Genomic DNA, 22030 nt, shown 5'->3' with positions numbered 1-22030 from the left:
CAGTAGGGTAAGGATCATTTCCTCATTCCACTCAGCCCCTTGCTTATGAAATGGCACTTCATTGGGGGCACCCAACCCAGCTCCATGGGAATCGCCCAGTGTTGAACCCTAGTGCAATGTGAGTCATTGGGTGACCAGAGGAGAGATTACAGCTAGGCAGAGGCTGTAACTCAAGCTTAGGGTGTGCCTTAGCTAATCTTCCCATCAATGACATTTCTGCCAAACATACAAAGTTCCTTCAAATGGCTGATATAAGTTAGCCTTAATTCACTAAGGGACAGGTGACCCCCTCCCAGCAGGGGGAAAATTAGGTTGGAAGGGGAATTCCCCCCCCCCAGCCCTGTCAATCAATGGTCCAAAGGCCCAGCGAGGCTCCGTCAGTGAAGGAGGGCTTGTGTGAAGCTCACATGTCACACCTGGAACAAGGCATATTGTAATTGCAAGCATTTGGAGAGATGCTGTCATACAATGTTCATAAGTAGGGGAGGTTTCTCTTTTATGAAGTATAGTACTTTGGAAAAAAGATGAATAGATTCCAGACCATGCAGAAGAGCATCAATACATTCAGTGGAAGAGGTTACATTGGCTTCCTTGGCATGCATACTATATAGGTTCTAAGTGCTTGGAGCAACTTGCTAAAATCAGTGAATTAACAAGTCCTTGCCTCTCAACTCACATCATGTTACATGATGTGAATGAAATTTAGAATTCACAAAATTATTAATGGCTAATTAAGGGCTACTGAGAGATGACAACCTCCTAGACAATTACAAATTGTTCTAGTGTCATTGTCTTCCTCCTGCTCCAATGCCTTCAGATGAATCAGTAGTCAGATTTAATTTGTTCAATTTAATCAAATTCCACATGAATAAATATATGTTGCATTGAACTGAGAGAAATGTGGAAATGTCCTGGAAAAAGAACACAGTTAAGCTCTGATCTGGCCTTTCCCCTCTCATCTTTCTTGCCTTGTAAAGAGGACCTTATCCATGTGTTTAATCCTTTAAAAAAATTGTGCTTAGCAGAATTAACTTTACTGAACTCTGCATTTTATCATCTCCTTTATAATGTTTAGTATGATGCAATAGCCACTATTCTGGAGGTACAATCAAGAAGCATGTCCTGCATCATGCTGAAGTTACAAAGGCTTCCTTAGAACTCATCCAAGCCACACCCATCCAGTTGCATTCTCTTCTTCCAAAAGCCTTAAGGAAAAGAGTTTGGAAATGGATTCTTAACCTGTTCAAATAAATGAAAAAATACACACAATGTGTGTACAGCAGCTCTGTTAAACACTATCAAAGTTGTCCAAACAATAGCCCTCTGAGAAAGGCCAATGCAAATATGGCTATATTGTCACAGAATGACTGGAAGGCATTTGACAAAGATATTTGTTGTGCCTCGAGGCCCCCAAGCCTTTCCCCAAAATACCTTCACACTGACACATAATTTTAGTTTAAGTTATTGGGCAAAATTTAGGCCACAACTTTATTAATTACAGCAAAGTGAGTGGTATTGGCTTAGGCATTGGCAACAGACTATAACTGACTCCTGCCTCTCTGACTGGTAGTCTGAAGGGTAAACACCAAACGAGGGAGCAACATTGATGAAGATCAACTGAAGCTCACCCCGGGGTTCTTGTGGTCCTGGCATGGCCCTAGCCCCTCAAGGGGACTTCGGATGAGATCCAGGACCCCCGGATTCCTTTACCGGAATACCCTATTCCTGGAGGGGCATGTGATGGCTACACCTCCCTCCCACACATTTCAATAAGCCAGTGCCTAACCATCAAACCTTACAAAGTTGTGATAATTGCTAAGAGGGGTAGGCGAAAACCAAGTGGCTACTGCCAATTTGCCAAATGGAAAAATTCCTACCCGTCCCCCATTCCAAAACAGGAGACCAAACAATGTCCAAAGCAAGGCCAAAGCAGCACAACCTACACCTAGGGATGGGAGGGCGGGTGTTTGGCAACGCGAAGCAAGTGCCCAAATTATGTCACACTGCCGCTTTTATAGTCTCAACAATCACGCGGCTTGCCACGATTGGCCCAAAAGGTCTGGCGTGATCAAGGGGAGGGGGCAATGGAGAGGGCTGTAACATGCCCAGGAACCCTAACCTGGTGGGGGGTTTCTCAGGGTCCCGGGCACAACCAGGACCTTCCCTAAAGAGGATCCCATTTACAGGATATCTTGCTTTAGAGCTAGACAATTGATTGGGGTACTAAGTCAAACCATAGTTTAGTGTGCAGCAGGAGGACTGGAGGAGGAGCAAAGTGGCTTAGCTTACTAATATAGGAGAACTGAGTCTTTTCTCATTAAAGCTTTCATGCAATAAGGTCATTATAGGCTACACACCTGACTTATGAGAACTTCCATAATACCAAATTCTTTGGTTCCATTGAGTTTCTTTGTTATCTAAATGTAATCATTAGACAGCATTGGAAATCACGTATTTCCCATGAGAGATATTTGTAATGATATCTTCACTCCTATTTAACATACTTTGTTTAACATACCCCTTCAAACAGTTACACCCAGTCACCATATCATTCACATCACCTGGTTTTGGTTGTGGATGGGTCCTCCCTTTTCACTTTTGTTTTCTTCCACCTCCACATCACTCTGTCAGGCTGAATGGCAGCCTCACAGCTGTCCTTACTTTTTCCTCTTGTTTATAGGCTGAAGTAGTTGGGAAGGTGGATGGCTATTTTGGGACTCTGTTCCTATTAATTGCCATGCATTCAACACAATCAATCAGAACGTTCATAATAGAAATGAAATAGAATGTGAAAATGCTCAAATAGGTAGGTTAGAGAAACTAGGAAGTAAGATTCATCATTTGCTAATCTAAACAAACTCCACAGAAGGAAATATGTTTGGTTCTTGTGTGGCGAGTTTTTATGGCAGTCATTATTAGCTCTGAACTTCGCTTTACTTTAACAGGACAGTTCTAATGCTTAATGCATTAGGAGCTTGTTTACCTTGTCTGAGGCTGGCATGTTGACACATTATATTAAACTACACAAGTAGCTGTGAAATTAGATAGCCATGTATTTTCTGCTCAGCTGTCTATCTTCACTAGCATGATATTTGTGATTAAGGGTGGTTTAGAAGAATTCAGAACTATGGCATTTAAGAGCAGCAGAAAAAATGCAGTGGGGCAACTGTCATTCTCCAAATTGTAAGTATTCAAAGGCTAAGTGTAGTATTGAACATCCTTTGAATGTATCAAAGGATACATTCTTAAATACATTATAATTTCACATTCTCATCACATACACATACAGGACCCCCCCCCCCCAAAAAAAATCTTCATCTGCCCTACAATAGTTTTGTACCAATGGGACTCCACTTGTGTTTTCTTCAGAGATCTGCCACCTCCTTATTTTGAAAGCAACGTAAGAGAAGAAACTGTCCAAATTGTTTGCAGTTTGGTTGGGGGGAATCCTCTTCTCAGTGAAATCTGTAGGTGTCTCACACAATTGATATGTAGACAGTCTTCCCATGGGAAGTAATGGTATCCATCAATTTGTATACATCACATTTCAAGTGTTTAAAAGTACTTCAAAGGTTGTGAGAGCTTTTAATAAGTTTGATATTTAAGTGGTGGCTTAATCTTAGCTTCTGTTTCTCTTAGTTTTTTACAATTCTGTTTCGAATGTGAAATTTTTATTATTTTTGGAATAAATTATTCTGAGTCGTATTAGAAAGTAGGATGCATAATAGATATATTCCATTGATCAACCAAATCTTTCTGCTTTCTATTTTGGGTAAAGCCAAGCTATCTACCTCATTTCATGAGTGTTGAAAAGCACTTATGATATTCAGCCATGTCCAACATTCACTCTGATTTGGGTGTTTTGAACACACTGGTTTTGTTTCAGTGCTTCTCTTCTCTGCACCACAACCCCACTTTTGTGTTCATTTTGGTTGGATTCATTTGATCACATCCCAATTCAATTCTATTGACAGTAGTCATTTGTTAAAAATCAAATCATGTGAGTCACCAAAGCCAGTGGGTTGAATCCAATCCTGCCATACCATTTTATGGAAGTATTTTATGGAAATACATGAGGTGAAGAAGGAAAATGGGACTGAGAAGTAGTAGGGGTGTGTGGGCTCTGAACATCATTGAAAAACCATCTATGTTCAATGCGATTGCTGTTTTATTTTCAGTAGTTTGTTCAGCTGCATCAAAAGCACTACTTTCCAAGCAAATGATGAAATGAGAGAATATTCAATACAGCTACATTCAGCTATTACCTTTACCTTTTACCTATTCAGCACCAATATAAGTGCACTCATAGGACTAACATTGTCAAAGTTAGGAAGTCGATTCTACCTCCTGTGTTTAACATTTCCTCTTTTTTACTTCCACTGCACAGAACAAAGGAAACTGTTCTTCACACAGATGATATAAAGTTTACTCTCAAGGGTTTGTTGTTTTGACTTCTAGAAGTGAGACAATTGCTTGAACACTGTTCTGCACAAGTTTTTCATTTACTGACTCTTCGCCAGCCATGTACAAAAGGTAATGTGCCTTGTTATTCCATTTAATTTAATCATCATGATCAGTTGCTTGCCTTCCGTTCCTCTGTCACTTTGTTTTCAAGAGTTATTGGTCTGTGGAATAATCTTCCAAGGGACGTGGCAGTACCCCCATCACCTGAAACATCAAAAACAAAATTGGGTAAAGAAATGAAAGCTAAACTGATGACCCTACCGGACTTTGTTATGCCCAGCTTCTATTTAATAGTTGTGTGCAAAACAAGAAAGGAAACTGATGAAGCAGGTTTATTCTCTTACTGTTCTTTCCAAGAGGGGCTTAATGTTGAAAACGGTTCATTTAGGTATCACAGATGGATCGGTCATTTGCAAAAGGTTGTGTGGGTTTTATTTAATTTAGCTTATCAGATTTTCCCTAGGAATGACACATTTGGATTAAATGGGGACAGAATTCTCGCTGGGATTTTGATGCCAATGATATTGTGAGAGTGCAGGGGGGGGGGGAATGCATTTATGAGGACCACCCATCCCATAATAAATGTTCACCCTGAAGCACCTTTAGTGCTAGCACACTCACAAGCAAAAATATTTCTATATTTTTCAGACCTTCATTATTCACCTGTAGTCTATCTACCTGTACTGCTATTCATATGTTAAAAACTGGTATACTGTATATTATATTGAATAATAATTTCCCAATGATGTGATGATATGTACTGAACAAGTTTCACATTCTGAAGCCAGCTTCCCATGCTCAAGACTCACTGTTTGTCACTGCAGTCCAGGAGAATACAGCCTCAAATAACCATGGTAGCAATGTTCAGATAACCTGATATTCCCACTTGATTGCTAGCATTTTATGTATCCTCCTATGTCAACAGCTTTCATTTCTCTTGAGATATCTGGTGTCATTGGTTCCAGTTTTATTTTCTTCTCCCTTTGGGGCAACTGGCAAGATAGGAAAATGACCCTCATGTTAATGCTGTGGAGACCAGCCCATTATGGCAATCTCATTACCCATTTATATAACCAGTAGGAAGTCCAAAATTTCTTAATGCATCAGATTATAAAGCAGAGGTATGCAATTTGCTGCCCAAGAGCCAAATGAAGTTTGCTGCTGCATCACATAATGTGAGTCCCAGCTGCCTGTTTCTTGTACTCTTAGGATAAAGATGCAGGTGGTACAAGGCAGGTTTATATAGCTAGGGAACTGAACCATCAAGATAATTCCTTCATCTTCAATATGTGATAATATACCATAGCAAAGCCCAAAACTCCATACACATATTTTATCATAATTTGCACACACCTTCTTGGCCAGCGATGGAAAAGAAATAAATGCTGAAACATTTAAATGGCATTTTCGTGCGCTGCTCTGGTTCGCCAGAAGCGGCTTTGTCATGCTGGCCACATGACCCGGAAGCTGTACACTGGCTCCCTCGGCCAGTTACGCGAGATGAGCACCTCAACCCCAGAGTTGGACACGACTGGACCTAATGGTCAGGGGTCCCTTTACCTTTACTATGCACCATAAAATGAACAGTTTGAGAGAAAGTTGAACCAACTGCTGACACCTTTGGTCAAGATGAGCCACATGAACTATGAATGCCATACTCCTGAATAGGAATGGAAGGATTTGTCAAGTTTGGTTCTCTCTGTTTCTCTTTTTCGAATGTTAAGTTCGGGTCTCCAAATTTCTGTATATTTGTGAATTTTCTTTTCTAAAAAATCCTCATGAAAATTCACCAGCAAATTTCTAATAAACAGATTTCTGTACAGTTTTGACTAATGTAAGCTTTTCTGCAAGCAATTTCACTAAATTATTGCAATTCTATGTTGTTTAAGCTAATATGTTCATTTCTGTGCACATTTTTGCTTAATATATGTTCTTTTGTGCACATTGGCTGGTTGTAGAGCTGCAACACAAAATTTGGATAAGTGTAACTTTCAAAGGATGACAATGTTTTGGATCTCTTATTGTTTTGCAAAGTGCAAGTTTGATAAATTTTGCTTCAGGTTTGGACTAAATTTAATCTCTCCCTCATAAGAACATCGTTAAGCACCTAGGATCCACCAAGATTTCTGTTATGTAAGCCCCACTGAAATAAGCAAGGGGTGGCTAATCTATGACCCTTCAGGTGTTGATGGGTTCCAAAGCTCACCAGCCTGGCTGGCATGGCCAATAGTCGCAGATGAAGGGTGTTTTACTCCAGCAAAATCTGGAGGGCTGCCAGCTAGTTCCCACTGAAATAAATGGAAGTTAATACTGGAAAACTATTGCACTCTTGTTTAACTTAACTGCTGTTTGTTGCAATAGGGTTTGTGTTGAAGAAATTCTAGGCAGATTATACCACCTATGTTAGTTAATGAGGCAGAGATGCTATCTGCATTTTCTTCATGGGAAAAAAATCTCTGAGTGGGGGTTTCATTTCCCAGCACAGATTTCCACCATAGGCAGTTTGCATGAGAAAATTGGTTGGAATTACCATAAACATCAGAAGCTCTTGGGATCCCTGCTATATGGATCTTAAACTCTTGCCACGTTGGCCCGAAATTCATTATTTGCAGTGAGACTTTGGTTTCTTCAGCTCATCTCTTCATTCTGTTTCTAATCTGAATTCTTAAATATTTTTCATAGGCAAAGGATACATGAAACCCTCTATTCAATTTTTGTTCTAAACTATCACATATCTCATCCTACACAGGTTTACCTTATGAATTCTAGTTACATGAAAGATTGAGTGCAAGGAGTCTCTGTGGTAAATCTGTAAGATTAATTAGTCCCTTTGGTAAACTAAAATCACCCGTGGTTTTCATTGCAAAAGGTATTACCCCTCCCCCAATTACACACACATTATTTCTTAGTCGTAAGACAATATATTGCAACTCTGTAATTATTGCATCTGGCTGTTCAATTTAAATATATAATTGGTATAAAACAGTCTTTGTCATAGTCTGTTTCAATAAAGCTTGATGATGGGTTTAAAAATTGGTGTGTTCTTCTGTGGCAAACTTTTAATAATACAATAATTATACAATAATTAAGAGGAAATTACATTAGAATATCCATAGGGCTTACCTTTAATGAAAGCGGGTTTTTTTTTTTGCTTGTTAATGCAATTTCAGCTTTGAGTTCTTCCCTCCAGTTTGGCCTCCCAAAATCACATTTTCCCAACCATCAGCAATAATACGTTAGTTAACCTTTGCTTAATGTAAGTTGAGAAAATAATTTTGAAAAACAGGAATAAAACCTTCATAGTTAAAGCTAAAGATCAGTGAAACTTTAGTCATACATCTTTGCTTTAAAATGGCAATGAAAACCTTGTCATCAAAAATGAAAGTTGGCTAAAAGAATATGCACAATGAAAAGATTCCTTTCATATAGAAAGAAGGCATATATTACTTTTGTCAAAGCATTTATCCTTATTTCAAGACAATTCCCTTAAATGTCATTCTTTTTAAACATCCTGGCTGGATCTAGACACATCAAAGAAACATTTCAGTTTAAAGCATTGTAAATTTAAACAGGGAAAACGGGTAGAGAAAAATGGGACTCCATGTCGCCATCTGGTGGCAAAATGTTATATCACATATACAACGCAAATAAATTGCTTTTTCTTTACCAGTCTAGCTGAGTCCCTGTTATGTTACCATTTCTGAAAGAGATAGCAGAGCAAGTGACCTTAAGAATTTTACAATATATATTATTGGAACTAATAAAGAACAACTTTCATGATATTTACACAGCTTTGTTTACAAAGTAAGGCTTCTCTACACTATAACCCAAATGTGCTGCAGTCCTGAGTTATATATGACAGGGATGCACAACTTATGGTCTTCTAGATCTTGCTGAGCTCCAGTATTTCTGCACCATGTCTGACAGTTCTTCCTCCTACTACAGCCCTCCACACCAATCCCATGGCATTTCTGAGGCTCCACTCAAGCTTTGGAGTGGCTTTTTGGGGACATATGGGGCTGCAAGTGACAGACATGTTGGAAAAGCCCCACTGACGCATGGACAAGTTGCTCAGCCATCCCATGCTGCTAAAGTATTTCCTCATGGTTTCAGCTTTGTTTTAAATAGGGTGAGCATATGTTCTTGGACAGTCATCCATTTGCAGGAGTCCTCTATTGAAAGGTCTCTTCTCTGGTCCAAGTTTGGTATAAAAATAATGAACAGTAAGAAGGAAAAATGGGACGCAGGTGGTGCTGTGATCTAAACCACTGAGCCTAGGGCTTGCTGATGGGACGGTCGGCGGTTCAAATCCCCGCGACGGGGTGAGCTCTTGTTGTTCGGTTCCAGCTCCTGCCAACCTAGCAGTTCAAAAGCATGTCAAAGTGCAAGTAGATAAATAGGTACTGCTCTGGCGGGAAGGTAAACAGCATTTCCATGCACTGCTCTGGTTTCACCAGAAGTGGCTTAGTCATGCTGGCCACATGACCCGGAAGCTGTTTGTGGACAAACGTCGGCTCCCTCAGCCAGTAAAGCGGGATGAGCGCTGCAACCCCAGAGTCGTTTGTGACTGGACTTAACTTTCAGGGGTCCTTTACCTTTACCTTTTTAAGAAGGAAAAACAGAGTCATAAAATTGAGAAGGGACACAGCTCAGTGGTAGAGCATCTGCTTTGCATGTAGAAGGTCCTAAATCTAATCCCAGCATCTACAGATAGGACTGGGAAATACTCCCTACCTGAACCTTGGATAGCCACTTCCAATCAGTATAGACAACACTAAGCTTGATGGACCAATGAGCTGGCTTGGTATAAAGCAGCCTCCTTTGCCCATCAACAGCACCTGAACAGCACAACAGGGTGGGGGCACAGATCACTTAATCATGGTCTTCCTCACTATGATGAGATGTATTGTATTTCTTTTTTAAATATACAGACATCATTTTCAAACTTAGATCTATATATATGAATAAGCTTCTGCAAATTTTACAAACATCTTAGTCCTCTTTTGCCTTCAGCTTTGGTGAAAGGTTTCCCCTTTCTCGACGATGTGTAAGAAGTGATCCTAGCTTTGGCTCCCTGTCCACAATAAATGATCAAGGTCACCTGGCTGATTACCTTTATCTAGATCCCACTGAAGTGTTGTTGTTTTCTTCAGATAACGGCACACAGTAGGTATCTGCCATCAAAATGTGAACGTCAGCTCGAAATCTGTCCACGTCAGCTCATTTTATCTTAATTGCTTTACACAAAGCAGGAAAAAAAGTGTTTCAAATTAGTTTAATTAGTATGATGAACTTTAGCTTTGAGTGTATATACCTCTGCGTACAGGCATATAATTATACAAAACATACAGCATGCTGAATTGCAGCCTTTTGGGGGGTGGGGTGGGGGTGGGGAGTTCACCAAAGTGCCATCTCTCCCTGCTCCCCTAAAGATGGCTGTTTGGACTATTTAGGCATTGAAGCTCCAGCATCACAACCCTGGAGCAGGAGCACAAAAAAGTTGTTGATTCCCTGCCAGGCCTTTCAGTAGATAGTGGAGCACCGCATTAGCCACAGAGTTGTTGGATGAAGAAATGGAGTTGTCGGATGTGTAATGGAGGCACATCAGGTAACTGTTGACTGGAGGGCAGCTCCTCATTTTAAATGTTATATCTTTTTTGATCTGTGAATCTTACATATTTAAGCTGGAGGGAGGGGACATTGGCTTCCACTGAAGGAGAGCTCTGGGCAAGTATGAGTCAGGTGAGGGATAATTGAGGATTTCTATTTCCTTTGTGTAGGCAGAAGAAATATGTGTGTCTGTGTATAAATTAATTCAAAGGGATTTTATCATAGGATCTTGATTGATTAGGGAAATTGATTGAACTTCAGAGAATTGATTGATTGATTGATTGAGGAAAGTGATGGGAGGGGTTAATCACACCCGGACAATTGCACAGTAACTTCATTGCGTTAATGCCAAAATACCATGTAAGTAATCAAATTTGGCTACAGATTTGGTGATGACACTGAGGACAAATGTAGCATCTTCAAACACAGTGTGGACAAAGCTTCCTGACTAGGTAAATCATTTAATATTATTTAGAGTAAATACGAGAATCGTTGCTGAAAATTGTTCTTCAGTCTGATGCAAATGTTTGCAAAAAGCATCTTTCCCTTTTGCTCAGCACTACTAAAATTATTTTTTATCCACACCTTAAAGGAACAATTACTCTGTTATTGTCATTAGAAAGAAAGAAAGAAAGAAAGAAAGAAAGAAAGAAAGAAAGAGAAAATGCCAATTTTAGGAACCTGAACAGGCATTTTAACAAAATGACATATTTTCCCCATATTGACAGTGAAAGGCTCTTAGCTGATGTTTGGGACAAATTATTCAATAGTATACATATAATCAAAGTGTTTTGTGGCGCCATAAACACTAGGAATTTATTGTGGCAAGAGTTTTTGTGGACTCATGCACACTTGAAATGACATCTTAGTTGGTAGCTATATAAAGCAAAAGACTTTTAGATTTAATATATTAATTTTATCTTCCAGTTGTGTTTTAATTCTTCTCCTAGATTTATTGCTTCTACTTAAGATTTTTTGCTGCATGTTTTTTTTGGGGGGGACTTTTAAAACTATAATTAAAGCTTGTTGGTTGCATTGCAAAATTTGGAGAAATGTGAATTTTGAGGTATTATTGTGTTTTGGTTATATGTTTTGGGAAGTGCAAATTATGGCATGTGAATTAAGGTGTGAATGGAACAGAATTTCTTCTCCATCCCTAGTTTGTTTTAACTGGTTTTTAAAAACATGGTTTTAACACATTTTAGTATCATATTCTAATATTAACGTAACCTTATGGTAAAAGGTGGGTAACAAATCCATTGAAAACAAAACCAAGGCAAAATGTGAAAAAACCTGTAATGCTCTCTCTGACATCCCTTGCAGTTTCTCATAGTTAACAATTATGAATTTTTACACTTCTGAAAACACAGCTGATGATAGAGAAGCAATGAAACATCATTAGGGAAGTGAGGCTTCTAAGTAATAGCAGGCAGCTTGTAGGCCATATCTGAAACTCTAAGCCTCTCCAACTGGCTGGTGGAGACTTTCTTCTCCCTTTTCAGTTCATAGAATCATAGAGTTGGAAGAGACCACAAGGGTCATCCAGTCCAACCCCCTGCCAAGCAGGAAACACCATCAAAGCATTCCTGACAGATGGCTGTCCAGCATCTGCTTAAAGACCTCCAAAGAAGGAGACTCCACCACACTCCTTGGCAGCAAATTCCACTGTCGAACCGCTCTTACTGTCAGGAAGTTCTTCCTAATGTTTAGGTGGAATCTTCTTTCTTGTAGTTTGAATCCATTGCTCCATGTCCGCTTCTCTGGAGCAGCAGAAAACAACCTTTCTCCCTCAGGTATCTGAAGAAGTGTGCATGGACACGAAAGCTCGTACCAATAACAAACTTAGTTGGTCTCTAAGGTGCTACTGGAAGGAATTTTGTTTATTTTGTTTATATTTCTTCTACTAGCCTGCCTTGTTCCATAAATCATGCAATTAGGATGAGGGTAGAAGACCTTTAATCTTCATTTGTTCCAACCATTCAAACTGTTTTGAAACTTTCATCTAAAACAACTAAAACACTATCTGAGATGAGATGTAAAATCAAAGAACACATTGGATATAATTTCACAGTGGTTGCTGCTGTTGACAAATTGAGGAGAATTTGGGAGAAGACATGCTTTAGTGCTCGCAGTTCGTGTGCAATGTGGCATAAGCATCTACATGCATTGCATGTCATGGTGTTATCTATGTTCTGCATCAGATAATGATTTTTCATTTCATGCTGAAATTAAAAGCTGCAGTGTTTCAAAAGAATCACACACCCTTATCCTCATTTGTCAACTTGCTGAAGCTGAGATAGCTTCTTCCTCCCCTTTCTATGAGGAATTGAGACATGATTTATGCTGATAAATATTGAAAAGGACAGCTTAAATTGTTTGGCATCTAACCTATTTAATGACATCTATTTTTCCTCTCTTGAGTGGCTACTACTCATGTCCTCCTGGCATGAGAAGTACCTTATGCAATGAGCAGTGTGCACACACTAGGAAATGGGGGCTTCACATATGTTTTGTTGACAGTTCCCTTTTCAAATGGCATAATTGCCAAAGACCCCTCAGCTAAATGATGATTGTTCAGTGCTCGTGACAGAAATGCACTAGAATGACAGATTATTTTGGATGCTTCTTGAGAAAAATGTGTGTTTACTTGTGGATATCCCAGAGATGGATGTACCGGAAAGATCTGAAAGTAAAGAAAGACAGAAAATGCTCAAGTGTGGAGAGGATGGCACCCATAGCAAGTTCTCTTATGCTAGACCCAGGGTATCTGTCCAACTAGCCCAGTAGTGTCTATTCAGACTGGCAGCATCTCTCCCAGGAGCTCAGCTATAGGTCTTTTCCATTACTTGCAACCTATCTGATTCTTTTAACTAGCGATGCCAGAGATTTATCCTGAGACTATCTGTATTCAAAGTGTTTGATCTACCACTGGTCTCTCTCTTCATTGGGGAATAAGATGATGATCCCACCACTTTGTTCTTTGCAGCAAACTGACGGAATCACCACGATCCCATTCCCCAATGAAATTTCAATTGACCAAAATAATTTTCAGTGGTAGTCATGGCTGTGTCTCTTCTCTTAGAACAGTAAGTCCAACACTACCATTCACTAGCTGTAGAATTGGGGAGCTATTTGGCTTTGGTATTCAGTTAACTCCTTAGTAATCAGCACGTGGAATTTGCTGGATGTATTTGTCTAGCCAATTTGAAGTACATGCGTTGTGTAACTTCTAATTGCCATAATCCTTTGAAGACCTTTCCGAGCAATATATATACCTTATGGTAGCTATTATGGCAGGACTTCTTCCTACTCAATAAAACCATTGTAAGCTCAAGATCATGAGAGAGACTTCAACCAATTCTGGCATCTAGTGACTGCTCCTGTTTCTAAGAGGTTGATGGCATGGACTCTTCCCATATGACCTTGGACTTTAATCTTTACTGAACAGCATGGGGTGGGGGTGGCGAATCAACACTACAATGTCCAACCTGTCAAGTCTTGCATGGCAAGAAATGAAATTTGGCTGAAATCAATCCAGATATATGGGTTTTTTTTTTCTACAAAGAAAGGGCCAGTTCTATCATTAGGCAGAATCTTGTGCAACTAATTTTGAGTTTCATGAAAGGGGAAGAAATGATTCATTATTTAATATATTATTTTTGTACTTGTACTGCCAGAGGAGAGGAGAGGTGCTTGTGCATGTTTTAAGCCTTAGGCACACACAAAAAATTGACTGATTTTAAGTAATATTCATCTTGACTTGGTAGTGATGGTGTTGCCATTTTTCTGCTTTGCCTCAGGCAGCAAAATGTCTTGGGCAGGCCCTAAGAAGAAATAATGGGCAGTATTGTAAATGTTGACAGTGTTGAAATCATCATTTTTGTGCTGTCACGTTTCAGGGATTCTCTGCCATTATTACTGAGAATAATCAGGGGGGAGTCAATATTTGGGGAGCTGAAGACCAAAGTGCAAACAATTTATTTGATTCCTCTGGTTTTTATTTAAATATTTTGACAGACCTTATAGTTCACTGCTTTAAAGTGGGTGTCTATGAGCAAGAGATTAATTTGTGCTTATTTTAATTGTTGGATTCTACTGCAGTGGTTGCTGCATTAAAAAAACCAAAGCAAATTCAACCCATAAATAAAATATGAATTCAAACAAATGAGTAATAATTAATATGTCAGCCTAAAGGCAATTTGTGTTTTATATTAGAGGCTATTTATGGTGTGCAGATGAAGTCAGATTCATATTTCTCAGATGGTTTGGGGCATTTGGCCTTTGTTGTTCCTTAATGTACAAGTCTTGCTTCTTATGTATATATTGAGCCCACATTTTTCATTTGATGTTTTCCAGATGTGATTTCTTACACAAATATTTCAGATTCCTTTGCTGACAAAGAATCCTAGGGGCTCACATAGTTATTTCCATCAGGGTAACATCTTTATTTGCTTCATCTTCTAAACACTGTTGACACAACCTTGTCCTTTGTAGACAAACTGGGCAGCATGCATGCAAAGTAGATGAAAAAGCCAGAGCCATTTGTACTACATGGAGGATGCAGGTGGGGTTGGACCATTTCTTTGGTAATTGGAATGCATGGGTCAGGGAATGACTGAACTGATATAGTGAATAACTCATAATCGTTGTAGTCTGAAGCTGGGACTCCATTTTGTCTCTGTGCTTCTGTGTGTGCACTTTCATACAGGAAGGATGACCACAATTTGCTATCCACATTTTCCACCCACTGTTAGCATCATGCTTTCTACTGATTGTCTGCATGAACTTACTGTTACACGCCACCCCAAGTGGTGTGTGAGACTTCAGCACTTGCAAGCATTCACCCAGCAGTTCCTTTGCAAAATTAGGCACAACAGAGGTGATGTATATTTATGATATATGGTTGATTTGCACATATATGCTGTTGTAGTTAACCTTTGTCTAAACCACCAGGGAAAATAGCCTAGTATGTAATAGAAATTCCCTTCCCTTCTCTGGGTGTAGTTGAAACCTTAGTCTTGTCTGGATAGCAAATGCTAGCTGCTATCTAGAGTTTCTGCTCTGTTGTTCATCAATAGATGCAGCTATTGAAGCTTTCCTGGCTCCTGCTGCTTCCTAGTATGAAGGCCAACTGATTGCAAGGCTTCTCATACAGTGAGTAATTGAGTAATAATAATAATGACAACAATAACAACAACAACAACAACAACAACAACAACAATTTTATAATTTATACCTCTCTCATCTCGCTGGGTTGCCCCAGCCACTCTGGGCAGCTTCCAACACATATAAAAAACATAAGAAAACATCAAACACTAAAAATCTCCTGACACAAGGCTGCCTTCAGATGTCTTCTAAAAGTTCTATAGTTATTTATTTCCTTGACAGATGATGGGAGGGTGTTCCACAGGGAGGGCGCCACTGTCGAGAAATCCCTCTGCCTCGCTTCCTGTAACTTCACTTCTTGCAGTGAGGGAACCACCAGAAGGCACTCAGAGTTGGACCTCAGTGTCCAGGCTGAACAATTGGGGTGGAGATGCTCCTTCAGGTATACAGGGTCAAGACCATTTAGGGCTTTAAAGGTCAGCACCAAAACTTTGAATTGTGCTCAGAAATGTACCGGCAACCAGCGTAGATCTTTTAGGATCAGTGTTATGTGGTACCAGTGGCCACTCCCAGTCACCAGTCTAGCTGTCACATTTCAAATTAGTTGTAGTTTTGAGTCAACTTCAATCCCCACCAAGCCATGAAGCTCACTGGGTGACCTTATACCAGTTGTGTTTTCTCAGTCTCTTCTACCTCAGAGGGTTGTTGAGAAGATGAAATTAAGGGTGATGAACCATGTTCTTTGTCTTCAACATCTTAGAGGAAAGGTAAGATAATAATAATATAATAAATAAATGAGATAAATATGTTAGTAGGAAAAAGTTTCTTTGCTGAGTTAAACTCAAGTCTTGGTATGATTGTCTCTCCCTGCTGAATGGAAACTTTATTTTAATTATTCTACCTTAAAATGGATTGTCAGATTAAATTCACCTACCAAGTGTTATCAACTGGTCCTGGCATTTGTATTCATGCTTGAAGATGTCCATATTCATTAGTGGATTTCTTTAGCTTAACAAACCTTGGAATTAAATGCAACCCACAAAGCAAGCATTTATCATTTGGAGATACAACCGAGAGCTAGTTCTGTTAAAGGAATGTATTGTTTCAGCCATTAGCAGTCCAATCTGATTAGGAGACTCAATCTGTTTCTGGTGGGAACCACTGCAAGCACAACAACATCATTACCATCTGTGTCCTCAGCAGAGACTTCATATCTGAGCACTTAGCATTTCAAAAATCCTACAGATGTTGATAATGCATTATTCATTTCAAGACTGCCACAGCTGTGTACTTTCCAGTGCATTTTCCAGGCAATCTGTCCTTAGACTCTAATTTGAGCACTGTGGATTGGAGTGCAATACTGAGGCTTATGAATGGGCTAAGGTTCAGTGTGGGCGTCCATTGTAAAACCCAAAAGTTAGTGGGGGGGGGAAGGGTATGTCAGTACTCATTTTTGGTATTCCAGTTTATAATGTGATGAATAAAACCATGCATCATGACTCTGCACGTGTGTGTGTGTGTGTGTGTGTGTGTACACATATAGTAAGGGGCAAAGACACTAAGATGACAGAAAAAAGCAGAAAGGGAAATGAAGAAGTATGGCAAAAGAAGATGGAAACAGAAGGTGGAAAAGGGAGGGAAATTATCCTCCCTTTTATTATGGGAAATTATCCTCCCTTATATTATGTCACAATTTTAGGTCTTTCAAAACTTTGTTCCTTTATCATACTCACCCCCCACACACATTTTATCCACTACTAAATCATTTCTTTGTCATAACTTTGCTACTTCAAGGGTGACATACTTTATGGACTGACACAAGAGAGGCTGTAAGGAATTCAGGGAATACTATTTTCTTTGTGCATGTTTGGAACAAATACAGGGAAAATGAAAGCCACAGCATTGCATCACCACTTATGAACAGGTACATGATTACATGGAAGTCCTATGGTTGTTACATATCTATTTGTTGAAGATCAGCAATAATCTTAGTGGTTCAATATAATCTTTCCTAAGAACAGGGCTACCTGCCTCTCCCTCCCCTCCACAAACATTAGGCAGACAGCTCAAGCAGCAAATTCTAGGGGACATGGAAGGGTGGTGAGGTGTTGGATGACAGATGTTTGTGTGCCATGTAGCTTACAGAATGTTCTCTAAGCTGGCCTGCTTTCCATGGATGCAGTAGAAAACATTGGTAGTGGAAATTCAGCTGCCAATCAAGTTAGCCTCTGAGCATGGAATGGAAAGGGACACAAACATTATTTAGCATCCATCTGTTGGACAAAGCCAGATTATTATTAATTTTTTTGCTACTGGAGCACATTTTCAGAATGTTAATATAAGAAACATCATGCTCCTTAAAACTTTGTTGGTGAATACTATAAAGGGAAGAATATTACATGTTGGGTATTTTTCCATTTTGTGTGTAACCACCCCCGCCAAGCCTCTGACTAGTCATGGGTATTGATATACTACAGTTACTTTACTTTACTTTCTAAAGTTATAAGCCAGGCAAATCTAGGAAGATTTGGCAAAAAGTTATTTCTGTCTTCCCATGTGTATGTACAGAAATAACTCCTAAAGGCAGAATGCTAATTTATCAGAGGCAAATAATTTATCATCCCATTAGAATTCAACATATACTACAGAGTTTTCTCTGGTAGAAAACCATTTCAGCTTTCTAGTGCCAGCAACTTTGTCATTTCATAAATAATGTTTTTCAATTGTCATGTCTTGTTAGCAGCAAAAGCAACTCTTGTCATTTCCATTTAATTATATATCATGTTTTTAAAAGAATACTCCAATTGTGTGAGTAAATAGCACCGTGTCTTACTGCAATAGCACTTCACCTCTGGAGATAAGAGTCACAAATGGAAATGTGTATGGTCTCATCATCACTGATGTGGGAAGTGAACGTTGTTTAAATAGAAAACAAAACAAAAAGAACCCCCTCTGGTTAGGAAAACTAACACAATTAGTGGCCTTCTCTGAGTGAAATGTCAAGGCTAGAATGACAGGGGTGTTTTATAGATATGCAAATACTGTAGAGAGGTAGAATATTGATGGGAACATCACACCATGCTTGGCTCCCTTTTCTTCAATGCTGTCAATTCTGAAGACAGATGCGATATAACAGGAAAACTGATGGAGCTGGGGTAGCCAAAATGATGTCCTCTAGAGGGCATTGGACTTCAGCTCCCATCCACCCAACCCAGCATGTCCAATGGTCAGGTATGATGGAAACTGTAGTTCAGCAACATCTGGAGCCTAGCCCTGTTGATGACTGTCTGACTCTGGAATGCAATTGTCAAGCCATTCAATGCAATTGTTCATCAAGGCCCAACAGTCTTACTCATCTACTCCTGCTCAGAAAGAGGTTGTCTTCTTTCTGTCTCAGGTATGCAACTACATTCTCCTGGCAAAAGCTGTAGACAGCAGCAGTAATAATTTCTGATTTTGTGTATATCCCTGGTGTTGCTTACTGTTTGTTGTTATTTCACTTTTATGTATATGTAAATGCTTCTTTATATGTCAGGGCCCCACCCTCCCAGGGAAAAGGTCTGCAAGGCAAGGAGGTCTTCCAGGACTCACAGACAAGATAGTCTCTGGCTTCTTCAACAGCCTCAGTTTGCTTAGCCCCGAGTGACATCAGGTTTCCTACTGAAACTACTGTGAAAATGGAAATGAAAGTACTAAACTGAAAGTTACACATTAGTTTCTGAAACTAAGCACAACTCTAGTCTTCAGTACATCTGTCTCTGCTTGTAGTTGGCAGTTCTGCATTTATCCAAAGGTTGGACAATTTTTCTGTTACCTTCTAGCACTATATTTCTAGAGCTATCCTGGGCAACAAATGGAATTTGCTGCAGTTATGTAGTTGAATTCCCTAAATTAAGAGTGAAAAGTTGTTGTCTTCATCCAACTTGGAATGTATTAGTAATGAAAATAGATTGTTGTAAATGTTTTGCACTTTGTATAATTAATAATCAGCATAGTTTTAGTACTTGTCCTGACAATCTTGTTAAAGACTAAAGTCAAATTGTCCCCTCTCTTCTTTTTCTTCTTCTTTTTTGGGTGCTAGACTTGTTTTCCATAAATTGCCAGAAAACAATTTATTCAATCCATCTTTCTTCAGTAATTGATTATGCGGATATTATTTATCGTACTGCTGCAAGCACGTCTTGGCATAAATTGGATGTGCTTTATCATTCCATGTTACATTGTATTTACAAATGTTCCATTTTCTGCTCATCACGAATGACTTTATTCCATGGTAAACTGGTCTTCATTAGGCAGTTTCTAGGCATTAGCATTTATCAGTGAGGGAATTTGGAGAAAAGCCCCACAATGCTTTCCATCTTTATCACATTTCTTTCCCCAACAAATGTGTTCTCAAATCCCCAGGCACTCTTTACAGTTCTTCTGCACATAAAATTTTAATACACTACAAAATATCCTTTTCTCTCCCCGTGCTGTTCTACTCCTGCTTTCCCACCTATTCGTTATTGTTCAAAGTAGCATTAAAGTTTACAGGCTATTTCAACTCTGCTAATTAAAATAAAACAACATAGTTTATATAGTGTGTGGCTGCAATTTGTCTTGAGACGACATTTATCAGGTCATCCTTGTTAAGGAGCAATGAAGTTGTCAATGTAACAATTTACTTGTTTAAGGGAAGGGTGAATTGGATATCTAAACTGTTTACTTTCCTTTAGTTAGACATGAATAGTGACCTTACATTATCCATTTGAGATGACCCTTATTGCAAGAGACTCACACTTTTTTTCAGAAGGTCTTCCAGAGAACAAGAAACCTCAGCTGTTTACCAACGATATAATTCTGGTTCAAAAACCCTTTCTCTTGAGTGATACAACTTTGCAATATACAGACTTTCAGTTTGACTGGCAAGTGACAACAGCCACTTATTCTATCTGTTATCTGAAAGACAGGAAATAAGTTTCCATGTAAATCTATGTGATCTTGGCATACTAACCTATGAAGTTTCACGTCTACACTTAAGTCACAATACTTAGCATTTGTTTGCTTTCTGTGGGTCCAAATTCCCTGCCCCAAAATACTTTTATTCAACCATTCATTTTGCCTCAGCCCTGGGTTGATTATAAAATTTAATGCTTTATAATTCTATCCTACATTTGGATACCATATATGTAGTTCCCAGGCAGTCATCCATCCAGGCACTGACCCAGTATCAAACCGGTTTAGTTTCAGTAAGGTACCTTAGCAAAGTTAGGGCTGCCATACGTCTGGATATTCCTGGACATACTGAAATCCTGGACTGGGATTTCAAAGGTGGACTTGATGTCGGGGGGAATTTCTGAGAGGCGGCATTTTCTCATGGACTGAAAAAGCTCAATTGAAAGCTTGACAACTTTGGGGTTTTCCTTTAAAAAGCTCAAAACTTTGGGGGGGGGGGTTGTCCTGGTTTTTACTTTTTTGAAATATGGCAAGGTACTTCAGCAAGGTACTTAGTTTCATCCATATATACCTTCTGACCATACTGTGGGGCCAACTTTTTGTCACCCACATATCCTTACAGCAGCCTATATTGTGCTACTGGTATAATACAGGGAGAGAGGAAGTGGCAAATGAACCTTGCATTATGTAGGAAGGGCAAAAAATAGAACTATGGAAACTTTGCTTCTCCGTGTTGTTCCTAATAAACTGTCTGGCTCTTAAAGATGTGTGTAGTGTCACTGCTACTAGAGCTGACACCTAGTGGGAACAATGGTAGCTCAGCAGTACAGCAGAAGGTCCCAGAAGGTCCCCAAATCTAGCTAGAAGTGGGAAAGTTTCCTGTTTGAAACCTTGGAGAGCTTTCAATACTCAGTGTAGATGATACAGAGCTTGATGGGCCAAGGGTAGTTTCTTGTGGCCCTAGTGTGATGTAAGCTGATGTAATTATACTTGAGTATTACAGTGCAAATTTTTGGAGTTGACCAAATGGGTTAGGTATTTAAAGAGTCATGGCATGCGTGTGTTCTGTTGAATTGGAATCACTGGTGAACAGCTTGCTGCAGTTATATTTTTAATGAATATTGAAAGCTTAAGTGCCATCGTTTCCCATATCACTTTTCCCCATCAAATGATTTATTGACCACTTATACATGATACATTCTCCTGTCATGGATAGCACATCATATATTTATTTTCATGAATAATGGGCACCATTTTAATTGATAGCTTCATACTGAGGAATAGATTTATTTCTACTATGAATAAAACTGCTCACAATATATAGGTAGTATAAATTATTCCACCACTTATTCTAGTTTTCCTTTTGCAACCCAACAGGCTGCTAATCTTAACAGAAATCAATCAAAGAATTCTAATACATTGCTATCCAGCCATCTCTGTGAAGCGCACCAAAACATCCCCCCCCCTTATAATGTTTTCAAAATGTGTGTTAAATGATGTTGCCAAGAGCCTTTGCTGAATCAAGAAACTTCTGACTTCCTCTGATAGATCTCTCTGGGAGCCACCCGTGTTTCATTTGCTTTTAGTTTATTTGTCTTCCCTTGACACCCTACCTGCCTGCCTACCCTGGACTCATTTATTACACTAGGTTTGCAACTCACAGCCTTCTTGTTAAAAGAATATGTGAAACTCATCACTTTCAGGAAATAAAGTTAGCATTCATTCATTGACCTGGCATTCTGGTATTGATACTCTGTATAACCATGAAAAAGACAGCTAATTGATCATTATTATTTTAAAAAAAATAACTATAGATACTAGTGTATTTTTTCTGAACTTGGGACCCAAAATGATTTTTTTCTGATGGGGAAAATGCAGTCAGACTCAAAAGGAGCAGTGTGTTTTGCAGTCCTAA

This window comes from Lacerta agilis, chromosome 9 (assembly GCF_009819535.1).
Source record: "Lacerta agilis isolate rLacAgi1 chromosome 9, rLacAgi1.pri, whole genome shotgun sequence".
NCBI classification, from domain to species: Eukaryota; Metazoa; Chordata; class Lepidosauria; order Squamata; family Lacertidae; genus Lacerta; species Lacerta agilis.
This window is presented reverse-complemented; position numbering follows the sequence as displayed.